Source organism: Solea solea, chromosome 3, assembly GCF_958295425.1.
Source record: "Solea solea chromosome 3, fSolSol10.1, whole genome shotgun sequence".
Lineage (NCBI taxonomy): Eukaryota > Metazoa > Chordata > Actinopteri > Pleuronectiformes > Soleidae > Solea > Solea solea.
In genome coordinates this window covers 20,995,627-21,014,964 of record NC_081136.1, presented here as the reverse complement: position 1 = coordinate 21,014,964, position 19,338 = coordinate 20,995,627, and the positions used below count along the sequence as shown (strand labels likewise).

Sequence of the window (19,338 nt, the reverse complement as noted above, 5' to 3'; positions counted from 1 at the left end):
TGTTTTGTGTGGGATTTTGAATGTGGGACCTCTTTCAGCCAAAGTGAGAATTATACCTCAAGACCAACAAAATGTACACATTTCTCCAGGGAAGCGTGTCTGCTAAGACCTAAGATTGCGATAAGAAGTGGACCACATTTTTGGATTCCTTTTCTTTTTATAAAGGTGAGTCAAGTTCTTCAAATCTCACTATTTCTCTGACGTCTTCACTTTTGATCATGGTTCATAGAGTTTGCCACTTTAAAATGCAATACAACCACAGTCACAACTTGCATTAGTAAGGACGGAATTTAGAGTTGAGATAGTGTCGTGAGGGGCTTGTCTTGACTGTGTGAGTCATTCAGTACATGTGGGAAGCTTTTTTTGAGATTTGAACCCAGGACTTTTCACTGCCATTGCAAAGCCAGGTGTAAAAAATATCCAGCTTCTGACCAGAGTGGTATGATGTTTTGTGCTACAGCCCAGACCACAATCCAGATTTAGGTTTTACTGAGAGACGTAGGGTTCTAACCCACCACTCCAGGGAAAGACTGTCACCTGAATGCAGGGCCTTCCTGACTGTATACACTTTAAAAACATTTCAACTGCACAGGTGTGCTCCCAGTGGTTCCATGGTGTAATGGTTAGCACTCTGGGCTCTGAATCCAGCAATCCGAGTTCAAATCTCGGTGGAACCTGACTTTGAACAATACCTAGTACTTACACTTGCCAAATTGATGAAGAATGGAATGAGGCACACTCTGCTAATGTGTGTTGGAGTTCACCTTTGTTTGTCAGTGGTTGAGTGTTGACCCGTAATGGAAAAGAGCTAAGGGCAGCATTGTAGGTGACTAATAGTTGGTGTCTTAGGCCACCTTCTCTGTTGTGTGATGGTTTTCTAGGTTAAAGAAAGAAGATGATTTCATTCCTCTTTCAAACCATATGTCCCCCTTGGCCAGAATGTGGACATTCTCGTCATCAAAAGAGTATCTTTTGTTCTTCAGATGCAAATGGGCAGCCCGGTCTGGACAAGTCGCGACCACCCGCCAAGTCAGGATGGCCGAGCGGTCCAAGGCGCTGCGTTCAGGTCGCAGTCTCCCATGGAGGCGTGGGTTCGAATCCCACTTCTGACAGGATATCTTTTGGGGCAGCCGGAATTTGCCTCATAAGACAACAGTTGGGCGTTCAAATCCCTCCACACGTCAACTACTGGCATAGCCCATAGCAAACAACTCGCCCCCTATCGCACCCATTGCTCCCTTGTTGTACTCAGGTGGTGCCCACTGCTCCTTGGATTCCCTGCATTTGGTGTGCGTGCGCAAATGAAACGGCTCTTTAAGCGTGTGACATTAACTACATTTGGCAAAGACTGGACTGGTTGAAAGACTGTGTGTGAAAGGCCTTTCTGCAAGAATCGCACCGCAAGTCTAACGAAATAGGGAACTTCCAAACGAACTTCTCAAACGTTACAGTTGGACCACACCTGCAGAGGGCTCGTCCGGGATTTGAACCCGGGACCTCTCGCACCCAAAGCGAGAATCATACCCCTAGACCAACGAGCCTCTAAAGAGAGAACATTCTATGTAGCTGTCCCGTTACAGATTTTATGTGAGAAATACTCATCAAGAATGGGTCACAGAGCTTTTGAGTCTACATCTGCAAACCCGCAATTCCACCTCAGTCACAAAGGACTTACATTGATGAGGATTTATGCTTGCTATAGTCCAGTGAATGTTTTGTGTGGGATTTTGAATGTGGGACCTCTTTCAGCCAAAGTGAGAATTATACCTCAAGACCAACAAAATGTACACATTTCTCCAGGGAAGCGTGTCTGCTAAGACCTAAGATTGCGATAAGAAGTGGACCACATTTTTGGATTCCTTTTCTTTTTATAAAGGTGAGTCAAGTTCTTCAAATCTCACTATTTCTCTGACGTCTTCACTTTTGATCATGGTTCATAGAGTTTGCCACTTAAAAATGCAATACAACCACAATCACAACTTGCATTAGTAAGGACGGAATTTAGAGTTGAGATAGTGTCGTGAGGGGCTTGTCTTGACTGTGTGAATCATTCAGTACATGTGGGAAGCTTTTTTTGAGATTTGAACCCAGGACCTTTCACTGCCATTGCAAAGCCAACGAAACCAACGTTGCAGGTGAGCTTCCTCACAGGAGAACCGGGCTGTACAGGGCTCGTCCGGGATTTGAACCCGGGACCTCTCGCACCCTAAGCGAGAATCATACCCCTAGACCAACGAGCCACGACTGTTGTGCTATATTCTATGTAGGTGTCGTGTAACTGATTTTATGTGAGAAATATTACAATATCACCAGATGAAGTTAAAAAGAAAAGGGAAATTGGGAAAAGACACTGTTGGACTATGTGTTATGTTCTGTCTGTGAAGGTTCTTGGTCATCCAGGTCATTGTCAGGAGTTTGCTGTAGACAACTCAGGTCATTGTCAGGAGTTTGTTGTAGACAACTAGACTTGCTGGAGTTAGGTTGAAGATGTTTTAACACTCATCCACGAGGCTTCTTCACTTCTGACTGTCTTGTGGATAAAAAAGAAAAAATCCAGGTATTTAGCCTCTGTAGGCTGGATACATGTAAAGAGAACGTTACATTGAACAGCGCAGGTGGTTCACACTCTGACCCACTTCCGGGTAGTTAGTTTCACCTGAGTCAAGTTGAGAATGACCGTCGTTGGGGTCACCTGAGAGACACCTCACACAATAGGTGTAAAAAATATCCAGCTTCTGACCAGAGTGGTATGATGTTTTGTGCTACAGCCCAGACCACAATCCAGATTTAGGTTTTACTGAGAGACGTAGGGTTCTAACCCACCACTCCAGGGAAAGACTGTCACCTGAATGCAGGGCCTTCCTGACTGTATACACTTTAAAAACATTTCAACTGCACAGGTGTGCTCCCAGTGGTTCCATGGTGTAATGGTTAGCACTCTGGGCTCTGAATCCAGCAATCCGAGTTCAAATCTCGGTGGAACCTGACTTTGAACAATACCTAGTACTTACACTTGCCAAATTGATGAAGAATGGAATGAGGCACACTCTGCTGATGTGTGTTGGAGTTCACCTTTGTTTGTCAGTGGTTGAGTGTTGACCCCTAATGGAAAAGAGCTAAGGGCAGCATTGTAGGTGACTAATAGTTGGTGTCTTAGGCCACCTTCTCTGTTGTGTGATGGTTTTCTAGGTTAAAGAAAGAAGATGATTTCATTCCTCTTTCAAACCATATGTCCCCCTTGGCCAGAATGTGGACATTCTCGTCATCAAAAGAGTATCTTTTGTTCTTCAGATGCAAATGGGCAGCCCGGTCTGGACAAGTCGCGACCACCCGCCAAGTCAGGATGGCCGAGCGGTCCAAGGCGCTGCGTTCAGGTCGCAGTCTCCCATGGAGGCGTGGGTTCGAATCCCACTTCTGACAGGATATCTTTTGGGGCAGCCGGAATTTGCCTCATAAGACAACAGTTGGGCGTTCAAATCCCTCCACACGTCAACAACTGGCATAGCCCATAGCAAACAACTCGCCCCCTATCGCACCCATTGCTCCCTTGTTGTACTCAGGTGGTGCCCACTGCTCCTTGGATTCCCTGCATTTGGTGTGCGTGCGCAAATGAAACGGCTCTTTAAGCTTGTGAGATAACAGCGTTGTCACATTAACTACATTTGGCAAAGACTGGACTGGTGGAAAGACTGTGTGTGAAAGGCCTTTCTGCAAGAATCGCACCGCAAGTCTAACGAAATAGGGAACTTCCAAACGAACTTCTCAAACGTTACAGTTGGACCACACCTGCAGAGGGCTCGTCCGGGATTTGAACCCGGGACCTCTCGCACCCAAAGCGAGAATCATACCCCTAGACCAACGAGCCTCTGAAAGAGAAAAAACATTCTATGTAGGTCTCCTGTTACAGATTTTATGTGAGAAATACTCATCAAGAATGGGTCACAGAGCTTTTGAGTCTACATCTGCAAACCCGCAATTCCACCTCAGTCACAAAGGACTTACATTGATGAGGATTTATGCTTGCTATAGTCCAGTGAATGTTTTGTGTGGGATTTTGAATGTGGGACCTCTTTCAGCCAAAGTGAGAATTATACCTCAAGACCAACAAAATGTACACATTTCTCCAGGGAAGCGTGTCTGCTAAGACCTAAGATTGCGATAAGAAGTGGACCACATTTTTGGATTCCTTTTCTTTTTATAAAGGTGAGTCAAGTTCTTCAAATCTCACTATTTCTCTGACGTCTTCACTTTTGATCATGGTTCATAGAGTTTGCCACTTTAAAATGCAATAAAACAGTCACAACTTGCATTAGTAAGGACGGAATTTAGATTTGAGATAGTGTCGTGAGGGGCTTGTCTTGACTGTGTGAGTCATTCAGTACATGTGGGAAGCTTTTTTTGAGATTTGAACCCAGGACTTTTCACTGCCATTGCAAAGCCAACGAAACCAACGTTGCAGGTGAGCTTCCTCACAGGAGAACCGGGCTGTACAGGGCTCGTCCGGGATTTGAACCCGGGACCTCTCGCACCCTAAGCGAGAATCATACCCCTAGACCAACGAGCCACGACTGTTGCGCTATATTCTATGTAGGTGTCGTGTAACTGATTTTATGTGAGAAATATTACAATATCACCAGATGAAGTTAAAAAGAAAAGGGAAATTGGGAAAAGACACTGTTGGACTATGTGTTATGTTCTGTCTGTGAAGGTTCTTGGTCATCCAGGTCATTGTCAGGAGTTTGCTGTAGACAACTCAGGTCATTGTCAGGAGTTTGTTGTAGACAACTAGACTTGCTGGAGTTAGGTTGAAGATGTTTTAACACTCATCCACGAGGCTTCTTCACTTCTGACTGTCTTGTGGATAAAAAAGAAAAAATCCAGGTATTTAGCCTCTGTAGGCTGGATACATGTAAAGAGAACGTTACATTGAACAGCGCAGGTGGTTCACACTCTGACCCACTTCCGGGTAGTTAGTTTCACCTGAGTCAAGTTGAGAATGACCGTCGTTGGGGTCACCTGAGAGACACCTCACAGAATAGGTGTAAAAAATATCCAGCTTCTGACCAGAGTGGTATGATGTTTTGTGCTACAGCCCAGACCACAATCCAGATTTAGGTTTTACTGAGAGACGTAGGGTTCTAACCCACCACTCCAGGGAAAGACTGTCACCTGAATGCAGGGCCTTCCTGACTGTATACACTTTAAAAACATTTCAACTGCACAGGTGTGCTCCCAGTGGTTCCATGGTGTAATGGTTAGCACTCTGGGCTCTGAATCCAGCAATCCGAGTTCAAATCTCGGTGGAACCTGACTTTGAACAATACCTAGTACTTACACTTGCCAAATTGATGAAGAATGGAATGAGGCACACTCTGCTGATGTGTGTTGGAGTTCACCTTTGTTTGTCAGTGGTTGAGTGTTGACCCCTAATGGAAAAGAGCTAAGGGCAGCATTGTAGGTGACTAATAGTTGGTGTCTTAGGCCACCTTCTCTGTTGTGTGATGGTTTTCTAGGTTAAAGAAAGAAGATGATTTCATTCCTCTTTCAAACCATATGTCCCCCTTGGCCAGAATGTGGACATTCTCGTCATCAAAAGAGTATCTTTTGTTCTTCAGATGCAAATGGGCAGCCCGGTCTGGACAAGTCGTGACCACCCGCCAAGTCAGGATGGCCGAGCGGTCCAAGGCGCTGCGTTCAGGTCGCAGTCTCCCATGGAGGCGTGGGTTCGAATCCCACTTCTGACATGATATCTTTTGGGGCAGCCGGAATTTGCCTCATAAGACAACACTTGGGCGTTCAAATCCCTCCACACGTCAACAACTGGCATAGCCCATAGCAAACAACTCGCCCCCTATCGCACCCATTGCTCCCTTGTTGTACTCAGGTGGTGCCCACTGCTCCTTGGATTCCCTGCATTTGGTGTGCGTGCGCAAATGAAACGGCTCTTTAAGCGTGTGAGATAACAGCGTTGTCACATTAACTACATTTGGCAAAGACTGGACTGGTGGAAAGACTGTGTGTGAAAGGCCTTTCTGCAAGAATCGCACCGCAAGTCTAACGAAATAGGGAACTTCCAAACGAACTTCTCAAACGTTACAGTTGGACCACACCTGCAGAGGGCTCGTCCGGGATTTGAACCCGGGACCTCTCGCACCCAAAGCGAGAATCATACCCCTAGACCAACGAGCCTCTGAAAGAGAAAACATTCTATGTAGGTGTCCTGTTACAGATTTTATGTGAGAAATACTCATCAAGAATGGGTCACAGAGCTTTTGAGTCTACATCTGCAAACCCGCAATTCCACCTCAGTCACAAAGGACTTACATTGATGAGGATTTATGCTTGCTATAGTCCAGTGAATGTTTTGTGTGGGATTTTGAATGTGGGACCTCTTTCAGCCAAAGTGAGAATTATACCTCAAGACCAACAAAATGTACACATTTCTCCAGGGAAGCGTGTCTGCTAAGACCTAAGATTGCGATAAGAAGTGGACCACATTTTTGGATTCCTTTTCTTTTTATAAAGGTGAGTCAAGTTCTTCAAATCTCACTATTTCTCTGACGTCTTCACTTTTGATCATGGTTCATAGAGTTTGCCACTTTAAAATGCAATACAACCACAGTCACAACTTGCATTAGTAAGGACGGAATTTAGAGTTGAGATAGTGTCGTGAGGGGCTTGTCTTGACTGTGTGAGTCATTCAGTACATGTGGGAAGCTTTTTTTGAGATTTGAACCCAGGACCTTTCACTGCCATTGCAAAGCCAACGAAACCAACGTTGCAGGTGAGCTTCCTCACAGGAGAACAGGGCTGTACAGGGCTCGTCCGGGATTTGAACCGGGGACCTCTCGCACCCTAAGCGAGAATCATACCCCTAGACCAACGAGCCACGACTGTTGTGCTATATTCTATGTAGGTGTCGTGTAACTGATTTTATGTGAGAAATATTACAATATCACCAGATGAAGTTAAAAAGAAAAGGGAAATTGGGAAAAGACACTGTTGGACTATGTGTTATGTTCTGTCTGTGAAGGTTCTTGGTCATCCAGGTCATTGTCAGGAGTTTGCTGTAGACAACTCAGGTCATTGTCAGGAGTTTGTTGTAGACAACTAGACTTGCTGGAGTTAGGTTGAAGATGTTTTAACACTCATCCACGAGGCTTCTTCACTTCTGACTGTCTTGTGGATAAAAAAGAAAAAATCCAGGTATTTAGCCTCTATAGGCTGGATACATGTAAAGAGAACGTTACATTGAACAGCGCAGGTCGTTCACACTCTGACCCACTTCCGGGTAGTTAGTTTCACCTGAGTCAAGTTGAGAATGACCGTCGTTGGGGTCACCTAAGAGACACCTCACAGAATAGGTGTAAAAAATATCCAGCTTCTGACCAGAGTGGTATGATGTTTTGTGCTACAGCCCAGACCACAATCCAGATTTAGGTTTTACTGAGAGACGTAGGGTTCTAACCCACCACTCCAGGGAAAGACTGTCACCTGAATGCAGGGCCTTCCTGACTGTATACACTTTAAAAACATTTCAACTGCACAGGTGTGCTCCCAGTGGTTCCATGGTGTAATGGTTAGCACTCTGGGCTCTGAATCCAGCAATCCGAGTTCAAATCTCGGTGGAACCTGACTTTGAACAATACCTAGTACTTACACTTGCCAAATTGATGAAGAATGGAATGAGGCACACTCTGCTGATGTGTGTTGGAGTTCACCTTTGTTTGTCAGTGGTTGAGTGTTGACCCCTAATGGAAAAGAGCTAAGGGCAGCATTGTAGGTGACTAATAGTTGGTGTCTTAGGCCACCTTCTCTGTTGTGTGATGGTTTTCTAGGTTAAAGAAAGAAGATGATTTCATTCCTCTTTCAAACCATATGTCCCCCTTGGCCAGAATGTGGACATTCTCGTCATCAAAAGAGTATCTTTTGTTCTTCAGATGCAAATGGGCAGCCCGGTCTGGACAAGTCGCTACCACCCGCCAAGTCAGGATGGCCGAGCGGTCCAAGGCGCTGCGTTCAGGTCGCAGTCTCCCATGGAGGCGTGGGTTCGAATCCCACTTCTGACAGGATATCTTTTGGGGCAGCCGGAATTTGCCTCATAAGACAACAGTTGGGCGTTCAAATCCCTCCACACGTCAACAACTGGCATAGCCCATAGCAAACAACTCGCCCCCTATCGCACCCATTGCTCCCTTGTTGTACTCAGGTGGTGCCCACTGCTCCTTGGATTCCCTGCATTTGGTGTGCGTGCGCAAATGAAACGGCTCTTTAAGCTTGTGAGATAACAGCGTTGTCACATTAACTACATTTGGCAAAGACTGGACTGGTGGAAAGACTGTGTGTGAAAGGCCTTTCTGCAAGAATCGCACCGCAAGTCTAACGAAATAGGGAACTTCCAAACGAACTTCTCAAACGTTACAGTTGGACCACACCTGCAGAGGGCTCGTCCGGGATTTGAACCCGGGACCTCTCGCACCCAAAGCGAGAATCATACCCCTAGACCAACGAGCCTCTGAAAGAGAAAAAACATTCTATGTAGGTCTCCTGTTACAGATTTTATGTGAGAAATACTCATCAAGAATGGGTCACAGAGCTTTTGAGTCTACATCTGCAAACCCGCAATTCCACCTCAGTCACAAAGGACTTACATTGATGAGGATTTATGCTTGCTATAGTCCAGTGAATGTTTTGTGTGGGATTTTGAATGTGGGACCTCTTTCAGCCAAAGTGAGAATTATACCTCAAGACCAACAAAATGTACACATTTCTCCAGGGAAGCGTGTCTGCTAAGACCTAAGATTGCGATAAGAAGTGGACCACATTTTTGGATTCCTTTTCTTTTTATAAAGGTGAGTCAAGTTCTTCAAATCTCACTATTTCTCTGACGTCTTCACTTTTGATCATGGTTCATAGAGTTTGCCACTTTAAAATGCAATAAAACAGTCACAACTTGCATTAGTAAGGACGGAATTTAGATTTGAGATAGTGTCGTGAGGGGCTTGTCTTGACTGTGTGAGTCATTCAGTACATGTGGGAAGCTTTTTTTGAGATTTGAACCCAGGACTTTTCACTGCCATTGCAAAGCCAACGAAACCAACGTTGCAGGTGAGCTTCCTCACAGGAGAACCGGGCTGTACAGGGCTCGTCCGGGATTTGAACCCGGGACCTCTCGCACCCTAAGCGAGAATCATACCCCTAGACCAACGAGCCACGACTGTTGCGCTATATTCTATGTAGGTGTCGTGTAACTGATTTTATGTGAGAAATATTACAATATCACCAGATGAAGTTAAAAAGAAAAGGGAAATTGGGAAAAGACACTGTTGGACTATGTGTTATGTTCTGTCTGTGAAGGTTCTTGGTCATCCAGGTCATTGTCAGGAGTTTGCTGTAGACAACTCAGGTCATTGTCAGGAGTTTGTTGTAGACAACTAGACTTGCTGGAGTTAGGTTGAAGATGTTTTAACACTCATCCACGAGGCTTCTTCACTTCTGACTGTCTTGTGGATAAAAAAGAAAAAATCCAGGTATTTAGCCTCTGTAGGCTGGATACATGTAAAGAGAACGTTACATTGAACAGCGCAGGTGGTTCACACTCTGACCCACTTCCGGGTAGTTAGTTTCACCTGAGTCAAGTTGAGAATGACCGTCGTTGGGGTCACCTGAGAGACACCTCACAGAATAGGTGTAAAAAATATCCAGCTTCTGACCAGAGTGGTATGATGTTTTGTGCTACAGCCCAGACCACAATCCAGATTTAGGTTTTACTGAGAGACGTAGGGTTCTAACCCACCACTCCAGGGAAAGACTGTCACCTGAATGCAGGGCCTTCCTGACTGTATACACTTTAAAAACATTTCAACTGCACAGGTGTGCTCCCAGTGGTTCCATGGTGTAATGGTTAGCACTCTGGGCTCTGAATCCAGCAATCCGAGTTCAAATCTCGGTGGAACCTGACTTTGAACAATACCTAGTACTTACACTTGCCAAATTGATGAAGAATGGAATGAGGCACACTCTGCTGATGTGTGTTGGAGTTCACCTTTGTTTGTCAGTGGTTGAGTGTTGACCCCTAATGGAAAAGAGCTAAGGGCAGCATTGTAGGTGACTAATAGTTGGTGTCTTAGGCCACCTTCTCTGTTGTGTGATGGTTTTCTAGGTTAAAGAAAGAAGATGATTTCATTCCTCTTTCAAACCATATGTCCCCCTTGGCCAGAATGTGGACATTCTCGTCATCAAAAGAGTATCTTTTGTTCTTCAGATGCAAATGGGCAGCCCGGTCTGGACAAGTCGTGACCACCCGCCAAGTCAGGATGGCCGAGCGGTCCAAGGCGCTGCGTTCAGGTCGCAGTCTCCCATGGAGGCGTGGGTTCGAATCCCACTTCTGACATGATATCTTTTGGGGCAGCCGGAATTTGCCTCATAAGACAACACTTGGGCGTTCAAATCCCTCCACACGTCAACAACTGGCATAGCCCATAGCAAACAACTCGCCCCCTATCGCACCCATTGCTCCCTTGTTGTACTCAGGTGGTGCCCACTGCTCCTTGGATTCCCTGCATTTGGTGTGCGTGCGCAAATGAAACGGCTCTTTAAGCGTGTGAGATAACAGCGTTGTCACATTAACTACATTTGGCAAAGACTGGACTGGTGGAAAGACTGTGTGTGAAAGGCCTTTCTGCAAGAATCGCACCGCAAGTCTAACGAAATAGGGAACTTCCAAACGAACTTCTCAAACGTTACAGTTGGACCACACCTGCAGAGGGCTCGTCCGGGATTTGAACCCGGGACCTCTCGCACCCAAAGCGAGAATCATACCCCTAGACCAACGAGCCTCTGAAAGAGAAAACATTCTATGTAGGTGTCCTGTTACAGATTTTATGTGAGAAATACTCATCAAGAATGGGTCACAGAGCTTTTGAGTCTACATCTGCAAACCCGCAATTCCACCTCAGTCACAAAGGACTTACATTGATGAGGATTTATGCTTGCTATAGTCCAGTGAATGTTTTGTGTGGGATTTTGAATGTGGGACCTCTTTCAGCCAAAGTGAGAATTATACCTCAAGACCAACAAAATGTACACATTTCTCCAGGGAAGCGTGTCTGCTAAGACCTAAGATTGCGATAAGAAGTGGACCACATTTTTGGATTCCTTTTCTTTTTATAAAGGTGAGTCAAGTTCTTCAAATCTCACTATTTCTCTGACGTCTTCACTTTTGATCATGGTTCATAGAGTTTGCCACTTTAAAATGCAATACAACCACAGTCACAACTTGCATTAGTAAGGACGGAATTTAGAGTTGAGATAGTGTCGTGAGGGGCTTGTCTTGACTGTGTGAGTCATTCAGTACATGTGGGAAGCTTTTTTTGAGATTTGAACCCAGGACCTTTCACTGCCATTGCAAAGCCAACGAAACCAACGTTGCAGGTGAGCTTCCTCACAGGAGAACAGGGCTGTACAGGGCTCGTCCGGGATTTGAACCGGGGACCTCTCGCACCCTAAGCGAGAATCATACCCCTAGACCAACGAGCCACGACTGTTGTGCTATATTCTATGTAGGTGTCGTGTAACTGATTTTATGTGAGAAATATTACAATATCACCAGATGAAGTTAAAAAGAAAAGGGAAATTGGGAAAAGACACTGTTGGACTATGTGTTATGTTCTGTCTGTGAAGGTTCTTGGTCATCCAGGTCATTGTCAGGAGTTTGCTGTAGACAACTCAGGTCATTGTCAGGAGTTTGTTGTAGACAACTAGACTTGCTGGAGTTAGGTTGAAGATGTTTTAACACTCATCCACGAGGCTTCTTCACTTCTGACTGTCTTGTGGATAAAAAAGAAAAAATCCAGGTATTTAGCCTCTATAGGCTGGATACATGTAAAGAGAACGTTACATTGAACAGCGCAGGTCGTTCACACTCTGACCCACTTCCGGGTAGTTAGTTTCACCTGAGTCAAGTTGAGAATGACCGTCGTTGGGGTCACCTAAGAGACACCTCACAGAATAGGTGTAAAAAATATCCAGCTTCTGACCAGAGTGGTATGATGTTTTGTGCTACAGCCCAGACCACAATCCAGATTTAGGTTTTACTGAGAGACGTAGGGTTCTAACCCACCACTCCAGGGAAAGACTGTCACCTGAATGCAGGGCCTTCCTGACTGTATACACTTTAAAAACATTTCAACTGCACAGGTGTGCTCCCAGTGGTTCCATGGTGTAATGGTTAGCACTCTGGGCTCTGAATCCAGCAATCCGAGTTCAAATCTCGGTGGAACCTGACTTTGAACAATACCTAGTACTTACACTTGCCAAATTGATGAAGAATGGAATGAGGCACACTCTGCTAATGTGTGTTGGAGTTCACCTTTGTTTGTCAGTGGTTGAGTGTTGACCCCTAATGGAAAAGAGCTAAGGGCAGCATTGTAGGTGACTAATAGTTGGTGTCTTAGGCCACCTTCTCTGTTGTGTGATGGTTTTCTAGGTTAAAGAAAGAAGATGATTTCATTCCTCTTTCAAACCATATGTCCCCCTTGGCCAGAATGTGGACATTCTCGTCATCAAAAGAGTATCTTTTGTTCTTCAGATGCAAATGGGCAGCCCGGTCTGGACAAGTCGCGACCACCCGCCAAGTCAGGATGGCCGAGCGGTCCAAGGCGCTGCGTTCAGGTCGCAGTCTCCCATGGAGGCGTGGGTTCGAATCCCACTTCTGACAGGATATCTTTTGGGGCAGCCGGAATTTGCCTCATAAGACAACAGTTGGGCGTTCAAATCCCTCCACACGTCAACTACTGGCATAGCCCATAGCAAACAACTCGCCCCCTATCGCACCCATTGCTCCCTTGTTGTACTCAGGTGGTGCCCACTGCTCCTTGGATTCCCTGCATTTGGTGTGCGTGCGCAAATGAAACGGCTCTTTAAGCGTGTGAGATAACAGCGTTGTCACATTAACTACATTTGGCAAAGACTGGTTGAAAGACTGTGTGTGAAAGGCCTTTCTGCAAGAATCGCACCGCAAGTCTAACGAAATAGGGAACTTCCAAACGAACTTCTCAAACGTTACAGTTGGACCACACCTGCAGAGGGCTCGTCCGGGATTTGAACCCGGGACCTCTCGCACCCAAAGCGAGAATCATACCCCTAGACCAACGAGCCTCTGAAAGAGAAAACATTCTATGTAGGTGTCCTGTTACAGATTTTATGTGAGAAATACTCATCAAGAATGGGTCACAGAGCTTTTGAGTCTACATCTGCAAACCCGCAATTCCACCTCAGTCACAAAGGACTTACATTGATGAGGATTTATGCTTGCTATAGTCCAGTGAATGTTTTGTGTGGGATTTTGAATGTGGGACCTCTTTCAGCCAAAGTGAGAATTATACCTCAAGACCAACAAAATGTACACATTTCTCCAGGGAAGCGTGTCTGCTAAGACCTAAGATTGCGATAAGAAGTGGACCACATTTTTGGATTCCTTTTCTTTTTATAAAGGTGAGTCAAGTTCTTCAAATCTCACTATTTCTCTGACGTCTTCACTTTTGATCATGGTTCATAGAGTTTGCCACTTTAAAATGCAATACAACCACAGTCACAACTTGCATTAGTAAGGACGGAATTTAGAGTTGAGATAGTGTCGTGAGGGGCTTGTCTTGACTGTGTGAGTCATTCAGTACATGTGGGAAGCTTTTTTTGAGATTTGAACCCAGGACCTTTCACTGCCATTGCAAAGCCAACGAAACCAACGTTGCAGGTGAGCTTCCTCACAGGAGAACCGGGCTGTACAGGGCTCGTCCGGGATTTGAACCCGGGACCTCTCGCACCCTAAGCGAGAATCATACCCCTAGACCAACGAGCCACGACTGTTGTGCTATATTCTATGTAGGTGTCGTGTAACTGATTTTATGTGAGAAATATTACAATATCACCAGATGAAGTTAAAAAGAAAAGGGAAATTGGGAAAAGACACTGTTGGACTATGTGTTATGTTCTGTCTGTGAAGGTTCTTGGTCATCCAGGTCATTGTCAGGAGTTTGCTGTAGACAACTCAGGTCATTGTCAGGAGTTTGTTGTAGACAACTAGACTTGCTGGAGTTAGGTTGAAGATGTTTTAACACTCATCCACGAGGCTTCTTCACTTCTGACTGTCTTGTGGATAAAAAAGAAAAAATCCAGGTATTTAGCCTCTGTAGGCTGGATACATGTCAAGAGAACGTTACATTGAACAGCGCAGGTGGTTCACACTCTGACCCACTTCCGGGTAGTTAGTTTCACCTGAGTCAAGTTGAGAATGACCGTCGTTGGGGTCACCTGAGAGACACCTCACAGAATAGGTGTAAAAAATATCCAGCTTCTGACCAGAGTGGTATGATGTTTTGTGCTACAGCCCAGACCACAATCCAGATTTAGGTTTTACTGAGAGACGTAGGGTTCTAACCCACCACTCCAGGGAAAGACTGTCACCTGAATGCAGGGCCTTCCTGACTGTATACACTTTAAAAACATTTCAACTGCACAGGTGTGCTCCCAGTGGTTCCATGGTGTAATGGTTAGCACTCTGGGCTCTGAATCCAGCAATCCGAGTTCAAATCTCGGTGGAACCTGACTTTGAACAATACCTAGTACTTACACTTGCCAAATTGATGAAGAATGGAATGAGGCACACTCTGCTAATGTGTGTTGGAGTTCACCTTTGTTTGTCAGTGGTTGAGTGTTGACCCGTAATGGAAAAGAGCTAAGGGCAGCATTGTAGGTGACTAATAGTTGGTGTCTTAGGCCACCTTCTCTGTTGTGTGATGGTTTTCTAGGTTAAAGAAAGAAGATGATTTCATTCCTCTTTCAAACCATATGTCCCCCTTGGCCAGAATGTGGACATTCTCGTCATCAAAAGAGTATCTTTTGTTCTTCAGATGCAAATGGGCAGCCCGGTCTGGACAAGTCGCGACCACCCGCCAAGTCAGGATGGCCGAGCGGTCCAAGGCGCTGCGTTCAGGTCGCAGTCTCCCATGGAGGCGTGGGTTCGAATCCCACTTCTGACAGGATATCTTTTGGGGCAGCCGGAATTTGCCTCATAAGACAACAGTTGGGCGTTCAAATCCCTCCACACGTCAACTACTGGCATAGCCCATAGCAAACAACTCGCCCCCTATCGCACCCATTGCTCCCTTGTTGTACTCAGGTGGTGCCCACTGCTCCTTGGATTCCCTGCATTTGGTGTGCGTGCGCAAATGAAACGGCTCTTTAAGCGTGTGACATTAACTACATTTGGCAAAGACTGGACTGGTTGAAAGACTGTGTGTGAAAGGCCTTTCTGCAAGAATCGCACCGCAAGTCTAACGAAATAGGGAACTTCCAAACGAACTTCTCAAACGTTACAGTTGGACCACACCTGCAGAGGGCTCGTCCGGGATTTGAACCCGGGACCTCTCGCACCCAAAGCGAGAATCATACCCCTAGACCAACGAGCCTCTAAAGAGAGAACATTCTATGTAGCTGTCCCGTTACAGATTTTATGTGAGAAATACTCATCAAGAATGGGTCACAGAGCTTTTGAGTCTACATCTGCAAACCCGCAATTCCACCTCAGTCACAAAGGACTTACATTGATGAGGATTTATGCTTGCTATAGTCCAGTGAATGTTTTGTGTGGGATTTTGAATGTGGGACCTCTTTCAGCCAAAGTGAGAATTATACCTCAAGACCAACAAAATGTACACATTTCTCCAGGGAAGCGTGTCTGCTAAGACCTAAGATTGCGATAAGAAGTGGACCACATTTTTGGATTCCTTTTCTTTTTATAAAGGTGAGTCAAGTTCTTCAAATCTCACTATTTCTCTGACGTCTTCACTTTTGATCATGGTTCATAGAGTTTGCCACTTAAAAATGCAATACAACCACAATCACAACTTGCATTAGTAAGGACGGAATTTAGAGTTGAGATAGTGTCGTGAGGGGCTTGTCTTGACTGTGTGAGTCATTCAGTACATGTGGGAAGCTTTTTTTGAGATTTGAACCCAGGACTTTTCACTGCCATTGCAAAGCCAACGAAACCAACGTTGCAGGTGAGCTTCCTCACAGGAGAACCGGGCTGTACAGGGCTCGTCCGGGATTTGAACCCGGGACCTCTCGCACCCTAAGCGAGAATCATACCCCTAGACCAACGAGCCACGACTGTTGTCCTATATTCTATGTAGGTGTCGTGTAACTGATTTTATGTGAGAAATATTACAATATCACCAGATGAAGTTAAAAAGAAAAGGGAAATTGGGAAAAGACACTGTTGGACTATGTGTTATGTTCTGTCTGTGAAGGTTCTTGGTCATCCAGGTCATTGTCAGGAGTTTGCTGTAGACAACTCAGGTCATTGTCAGGAGTTTGTTGTAGACAACTAGACTTGCTGGAGTTAGGTTGAAGATGTTTTAACACTCATCCACGAGGCTTCTTCACTTCTGACTGTCTTGTGGATAAAAAAGAAAAAATCCAGGTATTTAGCCTCTGTAGGCTGGATACATGTAAAGAGAACGTTACATTGAACAGCGCAGGTGGTTCACACTCTGACCCACTTCCGGGTAGTTAGTTTCACCTGAGTCAAGTTGAGAATGACCGTCGTTGGGGTCACCTGAGAGACACCTCACAGAATAGGTGTAAAAAATATCCAGCTTCTGACCAGAGTGGTATGATGTTTTGTGCTACAGCCCAGACCACAATCCAGATTTAGGTTTTACTGAGAGACGTAGGGTTCTAACCCACCACTCCAGGGAAAGACTGTCACCTGAATGCAGGGCCTTCCTGACTGTATACACTTTAAAAACATTTCAACTGCACAGGTGTGTTCCCAGTGGTTCCATGGTGTAATGGTTAGCACTCTGGGCTCTGAATCCAGCAATCCGAGTTCAAATCTCGGTGGAACCTGACTTTGAACAATACCTAGTACTTACACTTGCCAAATTGATGAAGAATGGAATGAGGCACACTCTGCTAATGTGTGTTGGAGTTCACCTTTGTTTGTCAGTGGTTGAGTGTTGACCCCTAATGGAAAAGAGCTAAGGGCAGCATTGTAGGTGACTAATAGTTGGTGTCTTAGGCCACCTTCTCTGTTGTGTGATGGTTTTCTAGGTTAAAGAAAGAAGATGATTTCATTCCTCTTTCAAACCATATGTCCCCCTTGGCCAGAATGTGGACATTCTCGTCATCAAAAGAGTATCTTTTGTTCTTCAGATGCAAATGGGCAGCCCGGTCTGGACAAGTCGCGACCACCCGCCAAGTCAGGATGGCCGAGCGGTCCAAGGCGCTGCGTTCAGGTCGCAGTCTCCCATGGAGGCGTGGGTTCGAATCCCACTTCTGACAGGATATCTTTTGGGGCAGCCGGAATTTGCCTCATAAGACAACACTTGGGCGTTCAAATCCCTCCACACGTCAACAACTGGCATAGCCCATAGCAAACAACTCGCCCCCTATCGCACCCATTGCTCCCTTGTTGTACTCAGGTGGTGCCCACTGCTCCTTGGATTCCCTGCATTTGGTGTGCGTGCGCAAATGAAACGGCTCTTTAAGCGTGTGAGATAACAGCGTTGTCACATTAACTACATTTGGCAAAGACTGGACTGGTGGAAAGACTGTGTGTGAAAGGCCTTTCTGCAAGAATCGCACCGCAAGTCTAACGAAATAGGGAACTTCCAAACGAACTTCTCAAACGTTACAGTTGGACCACACCTGCAGAGGGCTCGTCCGGGATTTGAACCCGGGACCTCTCGCACCCAAAGCGAGAATCATACCCCTAGACCAACGAGCCTCTGAAAGAGAAAAAACATTCTATGTAGGTCTCCTGTTACAGATTTTATGTGAGAAATACTCATCAAGAATGGGTCACAGAGCTTTTGAGTCTACATCTGCAAACCCGCAATTCCACCTCAGTCACAAAGGACTTACATTGATGAGGATTTATGCTTGCTATAGTCCAGTGAATGTTTTGTGTGGGATTTTGAATGTGGGACCTCTTTCAGCCAAAGTGAGAATTATACCTCAAGACCAACAAAATGTACACATTTCTCCAGGGAAGCGTGTCTGCTAAGACCTAAGATTGCGATAAGAAGTGGACCACATTTTTGGATTCCTTTTCTTTTTATAAAGGTGAGTCAAGTTCTTCAAATCTCACTATTTCTCTGACGTCTTCACTTTTGATCATGGTTCATAGAGTTTGCCACTTTAAAATGCAATAAAACAGTCACAACTTGCATTAGTAAGGACGGAATTTAGATTTGAGATAGTGTCGTGAGGGGCTTGTCTTGATTGTGTGAGTCATTCAGTACATGTGGGAAGCTTTTTTTGAGATTTGAACCCAGGACTTTTCACTGCCATTGCAAAGCCAGGTGTAAAAAATATCCAGCTTCTGACCAGAGTGGTATGATGTTTTGTGCTACAGCCCAGACCACAATCCAGATTTAGGTTTTACTGAGAGACGTAGGGTTCTAACCCACCACTCCAGGGAAAGACTGTCACCTGAATGCAGGGCCTTCCTGACTGTATACACTTTAAAAACATTTCAACTGCACAGGTGTGCTCCCAGTGGTTCCATGGTGTAATGGTTAGCACTCTGGGCTCTGAATCCAGCAATCCGAGTTCAAATCTCGGTGGAACCTGACTTTGAACAATACCTAGTACTTACACTTGCCAAATTGATGAAGAATGGAATGAGGCACACTCTGCTGATGTGTGTTGGAGTTCACCTTTGTTTGTCAGTGGTTGAGTGTTGACCCCTAATGGAAAAGAGCTAAGGGCAGCATTGTAGGTGACTAATAGTTGGTGTCTTAGGCCACCTTCTCTGTTGTGTGATGGTTTTCTAGGTTAAAGAAAGAAGATGATTTCATTCCTCTTTCAAACCATATGTCCCCCTTGGCCAGAATGTGGACATTCTCGTCATCAAAAGAGTATCTTTTGTTCTTCAGATGCAAATGGGCAGCCCGGTCTGGACAAGTCGTGACCACCCGCCAAGTCAGGATGGCCGAGCGGTCCAAGGCGCTGCGTGTCTGCTAAGACCTAAGATTGCGATAAGAAGTGGACCACATTTTTGGATTCCTTTTCTTTTTATAAAGGTGAGTCAAGTTCTTCAAATCTCACTATTTCTCTGACGTCTTCACTTTTGATCATGGTTCATAGAGTTTGCCACTTTAAAATGCAATACAACCACAATCACAACTTGCATTAGTAAGGACGGAATTTAGAGTTGAGATAGTGTCGTGAGGGGCTTGTCTTGACTGTGTGAGTCATTCAGTACATGTGGGAAGCTTTTTTTGAGATTTGAACCCAGGACCTTTCACTGCCATTGCAAGGCCAACGAAA

The 19,338-nt window shown here is 45.3% G+C and overlaps 32 non-coding genes across 32 annotated transcripts; 17 read left to right on the top strand and 15 right to left on the bottom strand.

The window, feature by feature from the left end:
- Window positions 1-605: 605 nt before the first annotated feature.
- Window positions 606-677, top strand: trnaq-cug (transfer RNA glutamine (anticodon CUG)). Its single transcript has one exon. It is a non-coding gene; the product is annotated as a tRNA-Gln (tRNA).
- Window positions 678-1,029: 352 nt separating this feature from the next.
- trnal-cag (transfer RNA leucine (anticodon CAG)) lies at window positions 1,030-1,112 on the top strand. The gene has a single exon. It is a non-coding gene; the product is annotated as a tRNA-Leu (tRNA).
- A 357-nt stretch (window positions 1,113-1,469) lies between these two features.
- On the bottom strand, window positions 1,470-1,541 carry trnap-ugg (transfer RNA proline (anticodon UGG)). The gene has a single exon. It is a non-coding gene; the product is annotated as a tRNA-Pro (tRNA).
- Window positions 1,542-2,168: 627 nt separating this feature from the next.
- Window positions 2,169-2,240, bottom strand: trnap-agg (transfer RNA proline (anticodon AGG)). The gene has a single exon. It is a non-coding gene; the product is annotated as a tRNA-Pro (tRNA).
- Window positions 2,241-2,913: 673 nt separating this feature from the next.
- trnaq-cug (transfer RNA glutamine (anticodon CUG)) lies at window positions 2,914-2,985 on the top strand. Its single transcript has one exon. It is a non-coding gene; the product is annotated as a tRNA-Gln (tRNA).
- A 352-nt stretch (window positions 2,986-3,337) lies between these two features.
- trnal-cag (transfer RNA leucine (anticodon CAG)) lies at window positions 3,338-3,420 on the top strand. Its single transcript has one exon. It is a non-coding gene; the product is annotated as a tRNA-Leu (tRNA).
- A 373-nt stretch (window positions 3,421-3,793) lies between these two features.
- trnap-ugg (transfer RNA proline (anticodon UGG)) lies at window positions 3,794-3,865 on the bottom strand. The gene has a single exon. It is a non-coding gene; the product is annotated as a tRNA-Pro (tRNA).
- A 627-nt stretch (window positions 3,866-4,492) lies between these two features.
- On the bottom strand, window positions 4,493-4,564 carry trnap-agg (transfer RNA proline (anticodon AGG)). The gene has a single exon. It is a non-coding gene; the product is annotated as a tRNA-Pro (tRNA).
- A 673-nt stretch (window positions 4,565-5,237) lies between these two features.
- On the top strand, window positions 5,238-5,309 carry trnaq-cug (transfer RNA glutamine (anticodon CUG)). Its single transcript has one exon. It is a non-coding gene; the product is annotated as a tRNA-Gln (tRNA).
- Window positions 5,310-5,661: 352 nt separating this feature from the next.
- trnal-cag (transfer RNA leucine (anticodon CAG)) lies at window positions 5,662-5,744 on the top strand. Its single transcript has one exon. It is a non-coding gene; the product is annotated as a tRNA-Leu (tRNA).
- A 373-nt stretch (window positions 5,745-6,117) lies between these two features.
- Window positions 6,118-6,189, bottom strand: trnap-ugg (transfer RNA proline (anticodon UGG)). The gene has a single exon. It is a non-coding gene; the product is annotated as a tRNA-Pro (tRNA).
- A 628-nt stretch (window positions 6,190-6,817) lies between these two features.
- On the bottom strand, window positions 6,818-6,889 carry trnap-agg (transfer RNA proline (anticodon AGG)). The gene has a single exon. It is a non-coding gene; the product is annotated as a tRNA-Pro (tRNA).
- A 673-nt stretch (window positions 6,890-7,562) lies between these two features.
- trnaq-cug (transfer RNA glutamine (anticodon CUG)) lies at window positions 7,563-7,634 on the top strand. Its single transcript has one exon. It is a non-coding gene; the product is annotated as a tRNA-Gln (tRNA).
- Window positions 7,635-7,986: 352 nt separating this feature from the next.
- Window positions 7,987-8,069, top strand: trnal-cag (transfer RNA leucine (anticodon CAG)). Its single transcript has one exon. It is a non-coding gene; the product is annotated as a tRNA-Leu (tRNA).
- Window positions 8,070-8,442: 373 nt separating this feature from the next.
- Window positions 8,443-8,514, bottom strand: trnap-ugg (transfer RNA proline (anticodon UGG)). Its single transcript has one exon. It is a non-coding gene; the product is annotated as a tRNA-Pro (tRNA).
- A 627-nt stretch (window positions 8,515-9,141) lies between these two features.
- On the bottom strand, window positions 9,142-9,213 carry trnap-agg (transfer RNA proline (anticodon AGG)). Its single transcript has one exon. It is a non-coding gene; the product is annotated as a tRNA-Pro (tRNA).
- Window positions 9,214-9,886: 673 nt separating this feature from the next.
- Window positions 9,887-9,958, top strand: trnaq-cug (transfer RNA glutamine (anticodon CUG)). The gene has a single exon. It is a non-coding gene; the product is annotated as a tRNA-Gln (tRNA).
- A 352-nt stretch (window positions 9,959-10,310) lies between these two features.
- Window positions 10,311-10,393, top strand: trnal-cag (transfer RNA leucine (anticodon CAG)). The gene has a single exon. It is a non-coding gene; the product is annotated as a tRNA-Leu (tRNA).
- Window positions 10,394-10,766: 373 nt separating this feature from the next.
- Window positions 10,767-10,838, bottom strand: trnap-ugg (transfer RNA proline (anticodon UGG)). Its single transcript has one exon. It is a non-coding gene; the product is annotated as a tRNA-Pro (tRNA).
- Window positions 10,839-11,466: 628 nt separating this feature from the next.
- On the bottom strand, window positions 11,467-11,538 carry trnap-agg (transfer RNA proline (anticodon AGG)). The gene has a single exon. It is a non-coding gene; the product is annotated as a tRNA-Pro (tRNA).
- Window positions 11,539-12,211: 673 nt separating this feature from the next.
- trnaq-cug (transfer RNA glutamine (anticodon CUG)) lies at window positions 12,212-12,283 on the top strand. The gene has a single exon. It is a non-coding gene; the product is annotated as a tRNA-Gln (tRNA).
- Window positions 12,284-12,635: 352 nt separating this feature from the next.
- On the top strand, window positions 12,636-12,718 carry trnal-cag (transfer RNA leucine (anticodon CAG)). The gene has a single exon. It is a non-coding gene; the product is annotated as a tRNA-Leu (tRNA).
- A 368-nt stretch (window positions 12,719-13,086) lies between these two features.
- Window positions 13,087-13,158, bottom strand: trnap-ugg (transfer RNA proline (anticodon UGG)). The gene has a single exon. It is a non-coding gene; the product is annotated as a tRNA-Pro (tRNA).
- A 628-nt stretch (window positions 13,159-13,786) lies between these two features.
- On the bottom strand, window positions 13,787-13,858 carry trnap-agg (transfer RNA proline (anticodon AGG)). The gene has a single exon. It is a non-coding gene; the product is annotated as a tRNA-Pro (tRNA).
- Window positions 13,859-14,531: 673 nt separating this feature from the next.
- On the top strand, window positions 14,532-14,603 carry trnaq-cug (transfer RNA glutamine (anticodon CUG)). Its single transcript has one exon. It is a non-coding gene; the product is annotated as a tRNA-Gln (tRNA).
- Window positions 14,604-14,955: 352 nt separating this feature from the next.
- Window positions 14,956-15,038, top strand: trnal-cag (transfer RNA leucine (anticodon CAG)). Its single transcript has one exon. It is a non-coding gene; the product is annotated as a tRNA-Leu (tRNA).
- A 357-nt stretch (window positions 15,039-15,395) lies between these two features.
- Window positions 15,396-15,467, bottom strand: trnap-ugg (transfer RNA proline (anticodon UGG)). Its single transcript has one exon. It is a non-coding gene; the product is annotated as a tRNA-Pro (tRNA).
- A 627-nt stretch (window positions 15,468-16,094) lies between these two features.
- On the bottom strand, window positions 16,095-16,166 carry trnap-agg (transfer RNA proline (anticodon AGG)). Its single transcript has one exon. It is a non-coding gene; the product is annotated as a tRNA-Pro (tRNA).
- Window positions 16,167-16,839: 673 nt separating this feature from the next.
- On the top strand, window positions 16,840-16,911 carry trnaq-cug (transfer RNA glutamine (anticodon CUG)). Its single transcript has one exon. It is a non-coding gene; the product is annotated as a tRNA-Gln (tRNA).
- A 352-nt stretch (window positions 16,912-17,263) lies between these two features.
- trnal-cag (transfer RNA leucine (anticodon CAG)) lies at window positions 17,264-17,346 on the top strand. Its single transcript has one exon. It is a non-coding gene; the product is annotated as a tRNA-Leu (tRNA).
- Window positions 17,347-17,719: 373 nt separating this feature from the next.
- On the bottom strand, window positions 17,720-17,791 carry trnap-ugg (transfer RNA proline (anticodon UGG)). The gene has a single exon. It is a non-coding gene; the product is annotated as a tRNA-Pro (tRNA).
- A 775-nt stretch (window positions 17,792-18,566) lies between these two features.
- trnaq-cug (transfer RNA glutamine (anticodon CUG)) lies at window positions 18,567-18,638 on the top strand. The gene has a single exon. It is a non-coding gene; the product is annotated as a tRNA-Gln (tRNA).
- The last annotated feature ends 700 nt before the right edge of the window (window positions 18,639-19,338 follow it).